Source organism: Triturus cristatus, chromosome 2_1 (assembly GCF_964204655.1).
Source record: "Triturus cristatus chromosome 2_1, aTriCri1.1, whole genome shotgun sequence".
NCBI classification, from domain to species: Eukaryota; Metazoa; Chordata; class Amphibia; order Caudata; family Salamandridae; genus Triturus; species Triturus cristatus.
Window position 1 is genome coordinate 873,945,066 of NC_140581.1, and position 14,112 is coordinate 873,959,177.

At 41.9% G+C, this 14,112-nt stretch overlaps 1 pseudogene; it reads left to right on the forward strand.

The window, feature by feature from the left end:
- The window catches only part of LOC146866014 (uncharacterized), a 92,455-nt pseudogene that overhangs the window by 63,381 nt on the left and 14,962 nt on the right, over window positions 1-14,112 (forward strand).

The window sequence follows — 14,112 nt, forward strand, 5'->3', positions numbered from 1 at the left end:
CACAGTGTCCAAAGTAACATATATGAAAGGTAAGCCAAAAGTAATGTTACAAAACATAACTCATTGTAGTCTTCACATGTGGCTGTCACAGAAATGTAAACATTATGCCACACATGTATCATGAGCACCCTAAGATTGTAAATTTTGAATTGCACTCGCAAAATACAGTCACCAATGGTGTACAGTGCACCGCGGTAATATAGCGTATTTTGCACAGTAATGCAGTACACTGATGATTGTGTAAAGCAAATTATACAGCAATGGAGTACAACATCACCTAAACACGTTACAACACATTTGTAGTGGTGGTGACACACTTAACAGTCACCAATACTGTAGCTCCAACCACTAAAATGGCGGATGCATGACCTCGCATATTGGACATTCTCAACCTGCCTCCGCTGGTGAAAGTCAACCGCGTGGCTCGTGGTTTCATCCACAGAGGACACAGTCATAGTATAACGTTGGTGATTGTGATGGTGGTAGCTTAATGGCTGTGTCCATCTACGCTGATGACCGCATACGCTGCATACACGTACGCCATTATTTGAAAAATAACTCACTTCCCTCCTGGCACTGCTGCTATCAACACCTCCTCCATTTTAGCTGCTGGTTGTCACCTGTGGGAGCAATCATGCCAGGCGAAGCAGATGTGAAGGCCCCAGCCTTCTCTTCTGAGGAGCTGGAGAAATTGGCAGAAGAAGTGCTTACCCTGTATAGCCAGCTGCATGGCTCAACAGAGGAGCAAGTAACTGTCTCACATACATATTGTATTCTGTGCAACTCCGTCATTTCCATTCCCACAGACTACAAAGTGCCTCTGAGTCCCAGAGTGAAATCAGATTACTGTTGTAACATTCTTTGGTCCCTACATCGGACTATCATATCATGGATTGTGTATCTAGTGTACTTTGTGTACGTAACATCACCATTGTGATGTGTGTTGTGTGTTAAGCCCTAGATCCTATTTGTATTGTATGTACATATCTGTGCATGCATACTTTTCATGGTGCCTATGATATATTTGGTAAACAGATCATGGTAAATGTGCCCAAAAATGTATAGGCTTTACAGCATGAGCTGTGTATGTATACTGAGAGAACATTTGAGCATGATGTTGGTACAGTCCCACATATCACTCAGCCCAGATCAGGGCTCGCCAAACTGTTGTCTGGGAGCTACCTATACGTCACAGACCCCTTCAGAGTGCCACACTACCTTGAGGTTACTTATTGGATGGCCACAAGATGTACATTTATGTATGGAAGTGCTGGAAATGTGATGTTCATGTGGGATCAGTATGCTCAGCATGCGGAGATCAAGTCCTGACAATGAGTTGTGCCCAGTCTGGGCCATGGCCCAGGCTGGGGCAGAGTTATTGTTGCAATATAACTGATGCACAGAGTAATCTTTCTGTTGACATGCAGATACTTGGATGTTCCCAGAATTAGTTTTCAGAACCAATAGTAGCCCTGATTACTTTTACCTGGACTACATTTGGAATGCTGACTGAAGTCCCCCCTGACCTGATACTTCTTTCCGTTGACCCACATTGTCAATGTGTGCCATTTACATATGACAAGTCCCTTACTCCCACAGTTCTTTTGTCAATTTTACATATGTAATGCGTGTATTGTATAAGCCTATTGCATATGTGGCACATTAACAGTGCAGATAGCTGGTTACATCTGAAGTGATTTTGATATGTGAATCACCAGCTTTGTTACAATCAACCAATCAAGCTAGACATACAATGGTATGTTCAATGTCATCCCTTTAACAGTGCCACATATGGCAAAAGGTTTGTCCTGTAATGGCAGTACATACCACACAAACTCAATCAGACGTAGTATGATATACCATTAAGTAGTCCACATGTGCACACAATCCTAGAGTGGAAGCTCTCACTGACACACATACCAGCACTTTCTTTGTGACCTAACTCTAAGGATGTAATCTATACTATGGTGCCAGCCTGCATGGACCTTATGCATCAAGTCAATGGGCCAGGCTGTAAAGGTGTTAAGGGTCCTATAGCAATGACACAGGGTGAATCCTGGCCAGAGTCATACATGTTACATTGCCAACTTTGTGTTTTGCAGGCAAGAATTTCCCCATCATTATTGGGGGAGGGGCCATGTGCGACACACAAGAAGAGTTATTGGTTGTGTAGGTCTGGTAGGAGGTGCCTGCTGATGTGCTTTGCCCATTATATTTCTGACCAGGAACACAGCAGAGTCCAGTCCACTACCAAATTACTGTCTTGCGCACACACATGGCTGAATATAGTGATTTAACAGCTCATGTTGCTTGATGTTGTGGGTGACAATTGTACCAAAGAGCCACTTGTTTTCAGTGTGTCAGGAGTGATGCTGCCTTACTACTGTGTCTCATGGGATGGTGGCCCTCTTACACGTGACATAGCATACAGTGCACTTCAGATGCAGTGACTGAGCAATACTTCCCCTTGGTAAGTGTGGAATGTACAGTAAAATGAGTTAGTAAACCATCACTGGTCCCATCAGTATTAGTGCCTACATGTTGGCATATGTACCTTTCCCCGTTGTAGTATCATCTGCACTACTGATTCATACATGATCTAAGTTTCTTCATAGGTTGATGTCTAATTCCACAACAAATGTGTGTGTAGGCAAATCTGTCTTTTAAATAGTTAATTGTGATCGGTATACAGTTCATGTGTTACCACAGACTGGAGTGTGTAGACATTGGTGGGTGGGTAACACATACCCTAAGCCAGTACTCAATGTCATTAGTCAGGTCCAATTGATGAAGCAATGAATGAAATGACAGGTAGACTACGACTTACAATAATTTCCATGTCATTGATGTTGGTGTATTCAGTTATCTGAATTGCACATGTTGTTTTGTCAAGGCTCACTCAGTGACAGGTGACATGCATCAGGGAGGGACATGCAGAAATGAGGGGATCATATATGAGTGTTTACACTCAGCAATACAATGGAATTTGTGTTTGTGAGACACAAAGGTACAGTGATGTGCCTTCCCAGCAGGGCACAGGTTAAACCACCTCTTCATTTAATGGAGATTCCCTGAGCCTCAACAGCCTTCAATGGTCTGTTGCCTTACAGGTATGCAATATAAGAATGTTGTTTTCACCAGTACCAATCTGGTCTGGGGATGTCCCTAGGCCTAGCTGATTCATTATGCTGTGGACATTTGCAGACAAATCTGCCAGATATTTGGGCAGATTGCCTCCAGTCTACATTTCTTTTGCTAAATGTGATGCATAGTGCAGCTATTTAAGTACAGCTTTCATGAGACTATTTTCTGACAGTTGACATATAAGGATGTTTCTATTAGGAAGTGTCAAAAGTGTGAAATTAGCATTTCCATGTCACCTGCTACTGTACATATTGGTGCAACGAAGCTGTATTAGTTGACCATCATTTTATCATGATGTGGTATTAGGTATATGACCTATTGCTGATTGCAAGGCCTTGTGTGAAATATATAGGAATGAATTTGTCATTGCCATCCTAGTTGATGACATCAGGTTACTAAGTTATACTTCAAGAACGAACACATACAAGTTGATCAAGTATCCTATTAGATACAGGAGGATGGATTTGAGAGAACTACACTCATGCAATTGGAGGTGCGTGTGGTTATGCCTTCACTGTTTACACGTCATGTAGCATGCATGCATGTGCTCATGCTAATGCTGAAACCATTATAGTGGACCTTGTAGCTCGGCACACTTTATTATTGTTCTGTGATCAAAGCTGTTAGTAAAGTGTATCATGGAACATGCAATAAACCTATTTTCAATTTCATTTCAGCATCATCCTAGGCAAGCGGAGTAGACAGGGCCAAAATCATTGGGGAAGCAGTTGGTCATGACGGTTCCGGTCATGAGAGTACAGACACGGAGGGACCCATCGAAAAGGTGTGAGGAGTGCCAAGGAGGACGGAAGCTCGACTTTGTCATCATCAGAGTCAACCTTCTGTGGACACTCCCAAGTGGTGGTGGACCCCTCAGGACCTGTATCCAAACCCTCCTTGTCTGCCACCCCCAGTACCATCTCCACCCTACCTGTTGCTCCCCACCCAGTTGGCCGGGCCACTCCCCTAAGAGGGGAGCCGCCTCCTTCGCTCCAGGCCCCTCAGTCCCTGCCCCTGTTACCCCCGCTGCCCTGATCAAGGAAGCTATTGACCTCCTGCGAAACATGTCTGTCGGTCAGACGGCACTACTGAATGCCATCCAGGTCCAAGGCAGCCAACTGCAACAGATGGTGGCCTAACTGGAAGGCATCCACAGTGCTATGTGTGTCCTAAAGAGATCTTTTCAGGCTATGGCCTCCTCCCTCACGGCAGCCTTCCACCTATCTCACACTTCCACCCCACCTCCTGCCTCTTCCCCATCCAAATTTCTTATTCCCATGCCTGTCCCAAGCATACTCACACATATGCACGCACTTATTTCAACATCCCCAAGCAGCACACGCCAACAGAAACACCAAAAAACACAGAAGCATGCATCGACTCACATGACACTTACCCTCTCACCACCATACCCAAACTAACAAAATCCCATCCACCACACTGGCACCCACAGACTCATCCACAACACCTTGCTTTCCAACAGACACCACACCCATACCCATAGAACCATCCACTTTCCAGCTTTACAACAGACACGTGCCCGCCCCTAAAGACCATCCACAACACCCAGCATACCCAGCACATCCCTATCACACCCTCCTACAAAATGCAAATCCCCACACTCACCCACACAACAGACACCTACAAAACATGAACAAGAAACATCACACACACAGACATGTGCACCAACAACAAACCCCTTGACACCTGACACTTCCACTCCCTCTACCTTCCAACCCCTACTCCCTCCCGAACATCCTGCCCATTTTCCCCCTGAAAGTGTGTTATTTGCCCTTGCCCTTACCCCTATCAAACCAGACCCCCCAAAGCCAAAAGGACCTCTACACCCCAACCCATTCTTTCAACATCCCATCAAACCCTGACAATTCTTATACCCCACCACTAAATCCAGCCATACCCCTAAGAAAACCAAAACCACTCCCAAAGGCAGGACCAACGTGCCCAAAACCAAACACCCCCCTCCCAAGACGGACCCCACCCCTCCCAAATAACATCTTTGAGATGCCTGCCATGCCCAATGGATGCCCCTTTGTGAGCAGGGTCCTAGGCAGTGCCATGAATGGCAAGTTTAGTGGCACAGCAGTGTGCTGGACAACGCAATATGAAAATGGATTGGCCATTAGCCTTTGGTTTAATACATGGTTGTTGGTTGGTTGTCCCTGATATACTACAATCCACTGGTCCTGCACACATATAGGTTTTGAGGCATGTGCAAAGTGGACTGGCAGGGGCATGCCTATTCTGCAGAGAGTCTTTACATTGTACCATTTGAATGCTCCTCACACTGAATATTTGGAATACAGAGAGGGTGTGTTTCAGTTTCATGGCGCTTCCATAAATATGTATCTTTGATATCACAACAGGCCCTACCATGTGAGCAATGTGATGGCGTCACAGAGATTAATAGGCGTGAAATTGTTGAGGTGGTGCTGTTGTATGACACAATTTAATGTACACATCACTATCCCTGATGATGAGATGTAAACCAGTTGAGTTTGGTAGAGTGTGCCTGTGCAGTGTCAGTGACGTGGCCAAAGAGGGCATAATTGAGCTGTAATTGGATCATACATTGTGATCAATTCCGAACAGGGCCCCACAGAGTATGTTTGGCCCAGGAACCCCAAATCCCTTTCCAGGTCCATGGGGGGGCAGCTATTTGCTGAGGAGTCTATGGAAACGTATATTAGTATAGCTTACCATTGGTTGTGTCCACGGTGGTGTGGATTTTGGACTTCATCAAGCAGTAGCAGCAGTTGCAGTATGTGCACGATCGACTCCATGGCAGTACAGGACAAGTGAAGCTGAGTACAGGTGAGTTTCAGCCTTATATCCCTCCCATCTAATTGAGTGATCGGACTGCCAATGGTGAAGCGGTGAACCCATGCTGATGTGACGTGGTCCGTAGACCGCCAAAGTTGTAATCAGGCCCTGATTAAGAATATTAAAATCTTGACCAGGTGAAGGCATGAAAAATTATCTGGCCAATAAGAGGGCCTCGCCAGACTCAAACTCAGAATATTACCACTTCATGCGTTTCCTGCCTAAACAAACAGCTTCTGTGGAATCTTGTCCAATGGTTATCCAACTTCAAGAATACTTTGTCAGATACAGCCTGCAACCTTGTATCACTGGAGGATTTTGACTAATAAATGAAAAAGACTGAGTCAGAAGGTAAAAACGTTGACTAGGATGAACTGCTTGGTATATTCAACCTTAACTCCATCGCATGTTGGCTGGAAATCACTCCTAAGTCCTGGTCACTAGCAAACAGTGAGTTTTGATTGTTGCTTTACTTTTTTCTTGCCACATTGTGTCCTAAAATTTGGCTAATTCATAAACCTACTTCCATGATTGGATTTTATACTTTTTTGAATGATTTTTTTCAATGACAGTTTTTGAGATTTCTAGAAATTGTTTGTGAGATTTTTAAAGTGTTCTGTTTTGCCTTTCGGTCAACCTAAGTACTGGAAACATTTTACCTACTTTAGCCTGTCTACTCTGTTCCATAGCTAAGAGGGGATGAGCAAAGGTTTATTTTATTGAACTTGTGTTTTATGTGACAATAGTTTAGCTGTGTTACTTGGGAAGGACTCACATCTTCCCCAAATAGTAGCCTATTTTCTTACAGCAACGAAACATCAAATTCAATAAAAAAAAGTTAAGTAATGGAATATCACATTTGAAAAAATAGAGAGCTAAAGAAAGCATTGCTTAAAATGAGAGTCATGGGTATATCAACATGTCAAATTATCCAGAGAAAGATGAGTTCCAAGGAGAAATGAAACACATTCCCATGCTTACATTATATGTGCTAGTCAATTAATCTAAATGCTGAATAAGTATGATGCATATGACACACGTTTGGTTTATATTGTGATATTCTGCAAGGCCTATATGAATATACTTACAGTGTGTAATCTAAAGTTATGACTGCTTGATTTTACATTAGCGTGTTATTGATTTCTAAGGGTTTCTATAAGGTTGACATTACATGTCTCATTGTTTGCTGTTATTAAAAAGAACACAATAAAGCAGAGTGAAAATGACTGAAAGAGTATCCGTCCACTTTCTGTAATTGTTCATGCTAAGATTTTTTAACAACAATGAGATTATGTTTTAAAAGTCAAGCATAGAAGGTGAAGGGAAGAGAGGAGTCTTCACTCCAGGTGACATTGGGACAGGCCATACAGAATCATATCTCTGGTTTCAATTGGAGGCTTCTGGGGTTTAAGGCGTTAGCCTTCGCTCGCTGACTTATTCAGTCCACCTGGCCTCATGAGACTAGAATAGCAGCCTTTGCTATTTTATTGAACATAGAACTTCATCAACAGACATGTATGCAGAAGTAAACCATCTCTGAAACTTGAAATAGGTTTTATTTACTGCTTTGCTAGAATTGGAAAAGCCCTTAGAAGTAGCAGAATGGTGGTAGTATTGCAGTAGATTAGTAAGTGCAGTCATGGTGGAGTGCCATATTATTTGCCTTCATCGTAATTACAATTCATATCATGTGCACTAGATGAGGATTTTGATTTCAAAATATATAGTTAAAATTTACCCTTTGTGTTCTAGTGTTCCTGATTGTGGTATTCCTTAATGAAAGAGGTTTTGGGGTTCCAGTGATTGTCCCTGTAACATCCCATGTGATTGATCATTACCTAGAACACATCTCACTCGAAAAATGCTCAGTGTATTATAGAAAGTTTGCAGTACAACTGTTTTCAGTTGCTATATTTACTAGGTCCCTTGTGCCAAGAGCTCTAGAAAACCGATCTCTATTTTTCATTTGAAAATCTATAGAAATATCACCAATGGAGCAGTGTGGGGCAGGATCAGAATGATCAGTCTAGCAAGACCTAGATAGAAGAGGGTTCCAGAGTTCAGCACCTTCTCAAGTGGAAAATGTAAGACACAGAAAATATAAAATATGTGCACCTACCTTGAAAGAACCAGTGACTGGTCACAGGTATGGAAGTCAAAAAGTATTACCTTTTATTTTTCTGTAATCAGTGAGTACAAGAAATTATCTGTCTGAAAATGTGTTCCTGGACAGGAAAAAAATAATTCATAGGACATTCTAAAAAGCAGTAAGGTTATTGGACTAGGCACCGGTAAAAACATTTTCTGTAATTAACCTAGGCTTTCAAGTCATTAATAAATTACCTATAGTTCAAACATATTTCCAGATTCTTAATGCATGAGTTACTGACATGTTGAAAGTTATTCATCTAAATTCTCCTAAATTGATCACAATTGTAGTACAGTAACTTGCTGGAATGATGTTCAGTAGGGTAAAGTGGGTTCCAGAATCAGTGTACACATGATCACTATTAAATTTATCAAAGAGAGATTTTTGTTCAAACCATGCTTTACTGCACAAAATAGCTCCCTTCAAAAAGTAACTGTCTACAGCATTCGAAATAATAAATGCATTTTATATAATATTTGGACACCTTAGATCAGATTATATTCCTTGTACCAATGTAGGCACATTTTACAACCACAGTGCTATTTTGCAGTCATTTGCGCTATAAAAAAGTGGGGTATTAGTTGGTGCAGATGTTAGTCAACCACAACTAATAATGTCACTATTTTGTTACATCCAACAAAGGTTTCAGTAATTTAAATCTGAGCTCAATCTCTGGTAGTTATGGCTCATAGCAGACAGGCTTAACTTCAGAAACTGTGTAAAGCATTTACCAAAAGGATTTCAAAAGTTGAAAACTTAACACTATCAAAATCCCATTCAAATTTATAAAACCAAAGAAAAATGCAATAATCAAAACGATACCAAAATGACAAAAATCCAATAAGGGAAACTGGACATACAAATTTTAAAAGTTTTAAATTAAAATAGCTCCAAGAAGCATTAAGCACAAATAACAGTCATCAGGTTGTGCTTAACTTGAACCTAGGCACAATTTAGGTCCGACCGTGATGGAGCGTGGGTCGGACACAGAAACCAGGTTCAACCGGGTCAAAAACTTTGTCTTCTGACTGTAGGCCTGATTTAGATGTTGACAGATCTGGTCCTGCTGTCGCTTTTTCAATGGTCTTTAAGCCCGCCAACTTGACGGTCTGTGCGCTGTATGAAAATGTTGGCTGGTGGAGGGAAGATTGTCAGAGTCCTACCATCTCCGCCAGGATATTGTTCCTGCAAGTACTTCGTCAGAGGCATAGGCGGCTGTTGGAGGGAGTCCCACCAAGAATATCACCAAGAAGATTGTGATGCGCCTTTTCCATTGAAGCAACTGTGGTGAGAAAACCTCCAAACTCGGGTTGGCAGAAACAAAGAAAAAGAGGTGAAATTGTACCTTATTTAGGTTCACACTTCAGATTCTGTCTTGAACCCCATTGTCCACCTCCTTCCTGTGCTGCTGCTACCTCATCACAATGGTCAGCAACCCTGTTGCAGCCAGAATCTAAGGGAGGCTTCTGTATCACTTGCCTCACTGTCAATCATGTGTTAACATTTGCTAATGCCACGTCTATTTTATTATTGCTCTCACAAGTAATTTCTTATGTATCATGCATAAGTGTTCACCTTACAACTTATCGTGATAAAGTGACAGTCAACAAACCTGTGTTGACACATATAAATAATTGTTCTGGTGGTGGAGGGTGTGAGTGTTGTGCTTGTGGTGCCTGTGAGTGGACATACAATAGTGTGTTTATGTTATTGGTGTGCAATGCAATATTTATAAAAAAAATGACATTACACATTACCTACATATACATATTGACAGATTCACAACATATATGTGTAGTAAGATAATGATGAATAGTACTTACCTATCTCCACACCACCATAGCCTCACTCCCGCAGGGCTCCACCGCCAGGACATCACCAACACAACGGGAACATCTAAATAGGCTAAGCGCAAACCCGCCGGCTTGATGATGATGGAGTACTGCTAGCCAGCTGAGAAGGCAATGGCGGGACCCTGTATATTGCCGCAACATCTAAATACTGCGGGCAGACCACTGTCGGCACGACGGAGTACTTGGAACAGACACTGCAGCAGTATGACTGTAGTACCGCCAACATCTAATTCAGGCCCTTAGTCTCTGAAATGAAAGTCAGATATCCTCAGCAGGCCAAGGCAACAGGCTGTGGCTCAGAAAGGCTCGACAAGGCCATATAGCTATCGGACAAGGTCCCAGTGAAGATGTTGACTTTTGGCAGGAAAGGTCAGAGGGTGAGAAATTCAAGCTTTGTGCCCAAAGAAGGTCCCTCACTGGCTGGATACTTTTGGCTTTTTTGACCGAGGAAGATTTCTACATTCAGACATAGTCACATTTTTGTGGATCTCAGATTCCTCAAGTGGGGCAAACCTGCAAGCTGTGGCCGAACAGGGCTCCACGATGTCAGGTACCCTTCTGCCACATCCTGCTGATATTAATTTGCTGCTGATGAAAAGCTCAGAGTGGGAGCAACCAGAATCTTTGGCCCAGCGGCAATGCACCTTCATTGGATTGACTTTGCAGGTTTGTCCTGGTCCTCAAGAGGTCTTTGGAGCCAAAAGGTGTCTCAGGTTCTTCAGAATGTTAGGAGGAGTACACTTTGACACAGCCATGGGTCTCAGGACCTCAGGAACAGCACTTGGGTGGCAAGAATCACTCCAACAGAAGGCACTAGCACAGTCCAAGGCAGGACCAGTTGGAACTGGTCAGCTGGGCTCTTAGGAAAAGAGGCTTTTTGCAGCTTTTTCTTTTAGCCCTGTAGCATAACAGAAAGTTCATCAACTGACCTTTGGCGTCCACTTCTTTTGTCTGGGTACAAGTGGAGGTGCGTCCAGCCCTTATGGTTTCCTCAAATGTCCCAACAGCAGGTGTAGTCCTTCTTCTGTCTTCCACAGGTCCAGTAGTGTTCTGAAGATGGTACCCAGGGTGACACATTTAGCACTAGTTTGTAGGTGGGGGAGACCCCTGGCCCCTCCCTGAACAATATGGGGGAAAGTTTCTAGGGGTACCGCTGCCCTCTTTGCATACAGACACATTCCCATAGTGCACCTGTCTACCTAACTCCAACATGGGAGAACCCTTCTCCCTCTGTGCAGAGCCTGTGTCCCCAACCAAGAGGTGTGGACAGGGAAATGATCAACCCCTTCTCTATGGTCACTTCAATCCAATTCTGAGGAAAGCTCTTCTCATGCTGGGATTTGTGCCTGCCTGATTGGGGGAAAAACGATGGGTCCTGCCCTGGTGTCAGATAACATTTGCAGGTGACAGGGTATGCCTCTTTGAGCTTTCTTCTGACTCACTCTCATCGCGTTGTAGCCAATACTGCGAAACAGCACTAGCGCGCGGCAGTTTAGTTACCTGTTCTTCGTTGTAGAATCCTGTCTCATTACTGTATTTCTGAGGATTTACGCTCTGTGGAAAAGGCGGTTTTGGCGCCTGATTCTGTTGGGCAGCAACCTGCTGCTGTCGTTGCGGTTGACAACTCACCTCATTCTGCACCTGTGGACTCAATGATGCATTATTACCATTAGCACTTGGGGGAAATTTACACTCGGATTTCCAATGCCCTATCCTTCCGCAATTATGACATGGCCATTTCTTTTTGGCTTCATCTATATTAAATTGTCCTTTCCCTTTTCCAATATTAAGTTTTGGTTTCATACCTGTACCATTTGCCTGTTCAATTAATTGAGCTTCCTGTCTTTCTGCCACTTTTACTTGAGCCCACATGGCTTTTTCTTTTAATTTACGCTGCTTTGCTTCAATTTCATCACTAAAATATTTTGCATGTCTTAGTACTTCATCTATCTTTTTATTTTGCCAATCTACTGTATGTTGTTTAATCATTTCACTTATTTCAGGTCGTAACCCATACACAAATCGATATACAAAATGACTCAGATCTTTCTCACTCAAATTTTGAAGGCAAGAATCAACCTTTCGTAATAAGCATGTACGGATTCCTTCGCTTCTTGATGAGTTCTATCAATCTTTACCCAATCAGTTTCTTTAGGAGGTACTTTATTTTTCAAAAAGGTAATCACTTGTTCATATTTTCTCATTACTTCTGGATCAGGGGCACCTGTTTTTGGATCTCTGGGGTATTCTTGTGTAGGCCATCTTCTCATTATTTTACATTCTGCCCATAAATCTGCTAGTACAATTATGTCAAATAGGCTATTCAAATCAATCCATAGAACTTTTGATAACTTTACAAACCTGTATACCTGCCTATTCCACTCGACTGGCTTTTCGCGCAGTCGTGGAAAATCATTGGTAAATGACAAAATATCTTGTCTGGTCCAGGGGACATGTACATAGCCTCCACCTGGAATCTCTCTCATGGGACATTCAGTTACTACCTTTTCCTTTTCTCTAACTCGGTAAGCTGCAAACGTTTTATCCGTTGCATTGTCTCGTTTTCGAAACCATCTACTTTTCCATTTGTCTACATCGCCCCATTTTCTCAGTAATATGATTAAATCTTTAATCGGTGTTGTTCGTCCTGTCGTATTTAAATTTTCAATGTCTTTTTCAGAAAAATCTAGTCTATATGGTTTTTGTAATGACTTTACCTTTTCAAAGTCAATACCCATTTCATTTGCTACTTCTTCTAGTCTTTCATGTACATTTTTGGCTCTCCATGTTATACTTTTGCATAGAAACATTAATTCTTCATCTTGATAGTTTTTTTACGTTTCCGTAGGAATAGTCCCCACTATTAATTTCTCTAATACTATTTTTAATTTGGACACATCTAAAGGTCTAGGCTCAGCATCTTTTTGTTGTAAACTTCTTAGCCATTCACTTAATTCATCAGAAGTAGGACCTACAGGAATCATTTCATTTTGTGTCTGTTCTAACCCTTTTGGTGATCCTGGTACTGACTCTGTCGTCATTATTGTTCTATTTACTAGACTCTGATTTACTATAAATTTTTAGGAGTACTTTGTTCGGTAATCCCTACCGTTTGTCCCCATGAATTTTCTCTTGTATCTATTCTTTGTATTTCACTTTCTCTGTTACCGTTGTAAGGAATCGTCAGACAATGCTCACTATCCTTTTGTTTGTCAAAAATCGGCATTACAGGTCCTATTGTTACTGGAACAGTCACAGCTTCCATATTTTTAATTCTCTAATCTTCTCAGTTAATTCTAAAGTAGTTCTAGCTAATTCAGCTGAATTTTCATTTGCCATTTTACTAGGTTGAGTATTTTCTGTTTCTCTGAAGGGATTATTTCTTCCTACCTCATGTGGTACTGTTTCAAATTTTATATTCTGTGGTGATTCTTTTACTGGGGTACTTGGTGTCAATGTGGAATTTGGTTGATACGATGGTGGATTTTTATAAAACATGTCCTCAAGAACATCATCTTCCGATTCATGCATACCATACTTATAACCTTCTGACCCTGTATTATTTCTCTTTTCTGTACATGTTCTACTAGTAGTCTCTTCAACATTTCTCATAGGAAACAACCCATCAGTCATATTTGCACTTCGCCATCTCTTCATTCTATCATCATGATTCTCTTGTCCATATGATCTACCAAACATATATCTATACCTTCCGCCACTCCGTTGCCGTTCTCTGTCATACATCTCATCTTCCCATTCTGTCAATGCTTCAAACTGTGTAGGTCTAGGTCTCAGTTCTAATTTCATCATTCTTTCTCTCAAATTTATCAAAACCGCTAAATTAAATGAACCATGTTCTGGAAATGCCAAAACTCCATCATCTTCTGTATACTTTGCCCAAATGTCTAACCAAATACATGTATGATAACCCTATTTTGTAATCATAAAAGATGCAGGTGATTTCGCTGGAGGAAGCAATTGTCCCTCTCTAGTCACAATCGGTTTGCCCTTTTTAAATAAGTTCTTGATTTTAACAAACCAGGACTTTTTCTCCTTCTCTGGTGGATCGTAATACATCATTTTCTCTTTTCTGTATCGCTAGTTTTCTTCTATGACTATTTTTGT